The sequence below is a fragment of the Equus przewalskii genome, chromosome 12, assembly GCF_037783145.1.
Source record: "Equus przewalskii isolate Varuska chromosome 12, EquPr2, whole genome shotgun sequence".
Taxonomy (NCBI): Eukaryota; Metazoa; Chordata; class Mammalia; order Perissodactyla; family Equidae; genus Equus; species Equus przewalskii.
In genome coordinates this window covers 34,092,850-34,099,303 of record NC_091842.1, presented here as the reverse complement: position 1 = coordinate 34,099,303, position 6,454 = coordinate 34,092,850, and the positions used below count along the sequence as shown (strand labels likewise).

At 45.2% G+C, this 6,454-nt stretch overlaps 1 pseudogene; it reads right to left on the bottom strand.

Moving 5' to 3' along the window:
• Positions 1 to 861: 861 nt before the first annotated feature.
• Positions 862 to 2,488, bottom strand: LOC103563121 (mitochondrial fission regulator 2 pseudogene; annotated as a pseudogene).
• Between the last annotated feature and the right edge of the window lie 3,966 nt (positions 2,489 to 6,454).

The following is a 6,454-nucleotide window of genomic DNA, read 5'->3' as shown; positions in this document are numbered from 1 at the left end:
ATGAAAAAAACCACAATTTTATATTCTTTGAAAATCGCCAAGTTCCTGGAGGCCAAGTCAACCAGATCATCACCAGTTTTTAAAAGATTCAAAGGCTCTTAAATTAAGAAGTCATAATTGCTTTAAGAAACTGTTTTTAAAAACCCAAATACCCCACCGTTTTCTGAGTACTACAATACAGACTTTACATAACTTTCCTTTTTTTTTTTTTTTTGAGGAAGATTAGCCCTGAGCTAACATCTGCTGCTAAGCCTCCTCTTTTTGCAGAGGAAGACTGGCCCTGAGCTAACATCCGTTCCCATCTTCCTCTACTTTATATGTGGGACACCTACCACAGCATGGCTTGCCAAGCAGTGCCATGTCCGCGCCCAGGATCCGAACCGACGAACTCTGGGCCACCAAAGTGGAACATGTGCACTTAACCTCTGTGCCACCGGGCTGGCCCCTACATAACTTTCTTAATCCATTTAAAATGGTTTATTCCCTTATAGGGAGAGCCCACTATTCTCTAATGAGAAACATTAGGTCATTTACTATTTAGCTCTTAGGAAAATCATTCACAGTGTGTATTCAGCTTTTAATAGCGTTAACTAAATACACTTTTTTAAAAGTCCAGGAGGGCGGCCCATGGCCCAGTGGTTAGATTCGTGCGCTCTGCTTCGGCAGCCTGGGGTTTGCCAGTTCGGATCCCGGGTGCGGACATGGCACCACTTGTCAGGCCATGCTGAGGAGGCATCCCACATACCTTAACCGGAAGGACCTACAACTATAATATACAACTATGTATTGGGGGGATTTGGGGAGACAAAGCAAAGAAAAAATCCATACACCTAACTATCCAGTACCCAGGTAGCTGCTGGATCTTCCAAGACCAGAGACAGGAATTCTTGAGGGTCAAGACTCTTCACAGCTCTGCACTCATATACCCCATGTACAGACTTCATTTAACTACGTAACAGAAGACGTGCTCCTTTAACACGTCGTGAAAGGCTGGCTGGTGTGCTTCTGCAATCTTTCCTCATGGGTGTAGGCACAGCTCGCAACGTGCACACCTTGGTCAACGTGGTTTGTGTCTGTCACTTCTTCTTTTAGTTCACTGTCCTTCTGACTGGGCCATGTGATGTCCAAACCTTGAAGCTTCTGGACTAGAAAAGGGAAAAGGCTCCCAAGACCTATTTTCTTTCTCAAAGGAATCATCTTGGAATGCAAATTTCTGCTTAAGTGCATGGGGTATTAAGGCCACGAGATCTCTTAGGAATGGATCTACCTCCCGTGACCATTCAACAGCACGGAGTTTCACCTTATTCATATCCTGTAGAACATCCAGCATGTTTGGAACATCTTTATTTTTCTGGTTTTTTTGGACGACGACTATAAATGGTCTGACAAGCACCTGCGTGCTGTTTTTTCATTTCAGCTGCCGAATTATCTGAGTCACAAATATTCTTAGATCCTGGTTGTACAAGAGGAGAACATGGAGGCTGCAGAGGAGAAAAGTGAGGGGGCAGGGGTGGTGGAGGAGGAGCAGAGGGAGGCAATGAACTTGAACATGGATCTGGTTCGTCGCTGAGTTGAGCAGTCCCTGATGACGATATTTGTCCCAAACCACTAGACCCATTATTCAAGTCAAAGGAGCCAGAATCTGTCCTGTCTCTCAGTTTCTGCATTTCCACAATCACAGCAATCTGAGAGCAGAGAAAAGTCAGCTCATCTTCAAGGGCGACTAATTTTTTTAATTGCAGCTTCGCTTACAGGCCGATCATTTTTCATTGGTCTGTTATGTCTTAGAGCAGGTGACAATAACTATTCAACTTTCTCCTCTTCATCATTTCTCCATATACTATTTCTCAAAATTAGACCTGGGACCAGGTCCTAAAGGAAGAATTTTTCCAATAATCTGAACAATACTTCGAGCTGATCCATAGTCTTTATTTTCCCAAATCTGCAAAACTTGGCCTATGGGAACACCATAATATTCCAGCATCTCTCCTGAGACATTGAGGAAGCAAACACAGAAGCAAATTCAAGCAAACATTATCAGTTTCTCGACACCTGCCACCGCCCCCAGGACCGGCTCACTGCTTCCGCGTCCCCACAGGAAAATCAAACCCTAATGCCCCTTTGTAACAGTAAGAACAGGACCAAGGTCTTCAGGGCAACTGTATCTGGTTATTATTTGATAACCTTATTTTTGTTTTCATTGTATTTATTTGCAAAGTTGTCTTCCGAGTACAGCCAAGAAATCCTGGAGTTTCCATTTGTCATAGTGATATCGAGTTTCTTGCTAAAAGAATTATCTAAGTAAATAAAAAGGCAAGTCAATTAAAAATAACAATAGGAAGGCAATTATGGAGATTGTAGACAGACAGGACTAAAATAAAAATCAAACTGGTACCCGAAGGGCTGGAGTTTGGAAAACATTGTTCTGTGCAAAAGGTGAGACCCGGTGAGTTGTCCTACATTGTCTCTCGTTCTCCCCATCACCCATTGTTCCAGAAGTGCTTTCTCTGCAGATGCAACTGCAGGCCGTGCAGCAGAAAGCAGGCACTTCCAGGGAGACCCCTAACACTGACTCAAGATTCCAGGAAGAGGTTTCGCCCTTCTGCTCCTGCCTCTCCTCATCCTCTCCTCTCTAGATGACGGCAGACGTATCGGACCAGGACAGTGTCGAGAACTGTGAAGGTGAGAGATTTTAGCCCTCTTGCATGCTATCAAATTAGTCTATCGCAGTTTCATGGATGTTGGTAAAAGGCACGAGACTCCTGGGTCAGAGAAGAGGGACAGTTCACCACTCACAGCAGCAGCCAGAGTAGCAGCAGAGCTGGGGTGTGTGGTTGCCTGGCGTCTGAGTGAATAAATAAGGCTGACTCAACGATTCATAAACAAATGAATCATGGGGGAAGAAGGCATAAGATTAATGATGACAAACCTTCACTCGATCGCTAAATACTAATATTTAGTGTTACCTTAATATTCATTTTCTTGCCTTGGCCATATCAGCTCCACTTAACAGATGAAGACATTGCTGCCCTGAAACAGATAGGCCTGAGGTGGTACAGTAAGTTGGTGATAGAATGAGTCGTAGAACCCAAGTCTCCCACCTCCCGCTTCCAGCTCTTTCCAACACGCCACGCCACAGGTCAGAGAGAGCCCTGAACACAAATCACTGATAGCAGGAAGCACGTCTACAAGTCAACGGCAGTGGTTTATACGGCTGCATCACCATCATTTCATCTCTCACCTGGTCAATGTATCAACCCTCCTGAGTTCTACTCAGCCCCATGGTGGCTTCTCCAGCCAATGCTTATTACTCCCAGGACTTGCTAGCACCCAGGCAGGAATCTATATCTTCCAGGAAATCTCAGAATCACAAACCATCACCAAGGAGCTGAATACCATGGCTCCACCAAGCTTGTGGCCTCCTTGCTCCTGCCAGCTGACAGCCTGAGTCCACAGAGGCTAAGTTTTATAGCCAGCACTTAAGATGAATATTGCATAGAGAGAGAATTATCTTTGGAGACCACTATCCTGCACCATCTCTACTTAGGTCCAGCCCAGCCAGAGTTGTTTCATCTCCAGTAAAGGGAGAGGTCACTAGTTCTCTTAGTTAGGCATTAGATGGTATGGCTGAGCTACAGTTAGGAGCCAGGCTATACCCTAAGAAAAACTCTTCCTTAATATATGGCAATCTACCACACTATGAGAGCTCTGCTGGGCCTGAGACTGCCCAGGGGACCAGCGGTCACATCTCCCCATTATACATCACCGCTGGAGCACAGAGTGCTGACTGATGGGTAGGATACCCCACCTTCCTTCCTTTTCTCCCTCCCTCTCTTCCCCTGAATGAGCATAGCTGAATTTATGCATGTCATTTGCATCTAGGAAGTGACTTCACCATAGTCAACAGAGCATGGTCTTCAGAGCAGTCAGCTCTGGATTCAAATCCCAACTCTTCTACTTCCTAGCTGTGAAGCCTTAGCAAAGTGACTTTGCCCCGCTCTGAGCCTCAGTTTCCTCATATGTTAAGTGGGGATAACAATCTGGACTCATGGTTTGCTATGAAGGTTAAAAATAACTTAGGCTTTATCACGCTGTTAGCAACGAAAGGGCACGATGGTACAGCAAACTACGTCCCACAGGGCAAATCCAGCCTGCAGCCTGCAGCCTGTTTGTGTGAATAAAGTTTTATTGCAATGCAGCCACACCCACGTGTTTACATATTGTCTATGCTACTTTCCTGACACTGGGGCAGAGTTGAATAGTCGCAACAGAGACTGCATGACCCAGAAAGACTAAAATATTTATTATCAGGCCTTTTAAAGCAAAAGTTTGCTCCTAGGTACCCATCAAGGGACGAATGGATAAAGAACATGTGGTATATATATATGCAATGGAATACTACTCAGTCATAAGAAATGATGAAATCTGGCCATTTGTGAAAACACAGATGGACCTTGAGGGTATTATGCTAAGTGAAATAAGTCAGAGGGAGAAAGTCAAATACAGTATAATCTCACTCATAAGTAGATGATAAAAACAACAGCAAACAAACACAGACAGAGATTGGATTGGTGGTTAGCAGAGGGGAAGGGAGCAGGGAGGAGGGCGAAAGGGGTGATTAGGCACATGTGTGTGGTGATGGATTGTAATTAGTCTTTGGGTGGAGACCCTGATATAATCTACACAGAAAACAAAATATATAACGATGTACACCTGAAACTTATATAATGTTATAAACCAGTTACCACAATTAAAAAAGAAGAAAGAAAAAGTTTGCTCATCCCAGATATAGTTCATTGCAATAATAATAACATTAAATTAATGCTCAAGCAGGCAATTTGACTGAGATGGTTCTGGTACCCTAGCAGCTCACAGAAGCAGACGAAACCTAAGCCAGCCAATCAGAACTTGCCTTCTCAGCCCTAGTTACCCAGCCTGAGCTAAAGGTTCCTTGTTATTCCAAATAACGAGGTCACCCTGCATTAACCAATCAGCGCTTTGCCTGGGATAACTTCCTCCTTCCTGCTCACCTTGGACCACAGAACCCTGCTGCTTTGGCACAGCTCTTCAGAGTCCTTTCTATTTTTATGACTGGATGCTTCCTTGTTCACAAATCACTAATAAAAGTCGACTAGATCCAGAAATTAACTGCCTGTGGAATTTTCTTTTAACAATAACAATAATCGTAATCATAAAATGTTTTCAAGTCCAAAAGAATGTAAAGTTCTTTTCTATGAAATCCAGTTGTTTTTGCAGGTGTTCATAATATGTCACCCCAAAATATGCCACTTTGGCATGTTAATTATTTTGAATTAAAGGTATTTGAGAAACAGTCAGTGCAAGAAAGACCCTCCGGCCCCTTTTGTCCCCCTGAAAGCGAGAGATGAATGACCCACGTGAAGGGTAGCCTCTCTGTATCCTCATGGCCAGAGACAGGAATTTAGGGCCAAGAAGGCTGTGCAAACAAAGAAACCTTGTTAGTACCTCTGGCCCAAACCCCTTTGTTCTGTCAATTCTTCCCAAATTGTTTCTTTGTCTGAAAGATATAAAAGCTTCCTGCTTTGGTTACTTCTTTGACTCTCATATTTTTGTGGGACTTCCATACATACATATGTAATTAAATTTGTTTTTCTCCTGTTAATCTGTCTTTTTATCACGGGGGGGGGGGGGGGGGGGGGAGGGGTGGGCGGGGAGGGAGGAGTCGGGTCTCAACCAAGAACCTAGAAGGGGGGAGGGAATGTCATTTTTTCTCCCTCCACTTTCTGCAAACACAGAAAGCGATGAGAGTCCCTCTTCTGCCTTTTTCAGCTCTCAGTGAGTGGTTCGCATTCTGCCTCTGTCAGCCACTCGCTTGGAGATCTGGACCAAGATGCTCACTTGCGGGCATGGCCTCCTTGTCTTGGGGTGACCACAAAGCAAGCCCTCCCTCCGCCTACCTGGCAGAGTCTTTCCTGTGATCACTCTGCTCCCTGAACCCCAGTGACCTGTCTTCTCTGCCTTGGGCCAGTTTTCGGTGCCTACATTGCATCTGGCTCCCAGAATAGACCTGCAGGATTGGGACCCCTGGGGGCAGAGGTTGGGGAGGATGAAGGAAAGAGGTCTCTGCCAGTTTACGGGAACCATCTACACAGCAGTCAGCCCTTGGGGGAGGCCAGGAGTGGTCCCCTCCCAACACCTGGGCTTTATTATGCTAAACGGGCCTCTTTCTCTCCTCCTCCTTGAGTTGCATTATAAAAGACTCCCTGTTACCGGGACTGGGTGGGTGCAGGCCGAGTGACAGGGAGAGGTTGGAGGTCGGGGGAGGGGGGAAGTTTGTGCCTCATTCCATCTCACACCACTCCTGGCACACACAATAGTGGCTGCGTTTAACAGATTTGTACTTTGAGCCAGTCATGTGCTAAGAAGCTTCACGTAGTCACTTGTCCCACTTACGCTATGAAATTGGTTCCATTCT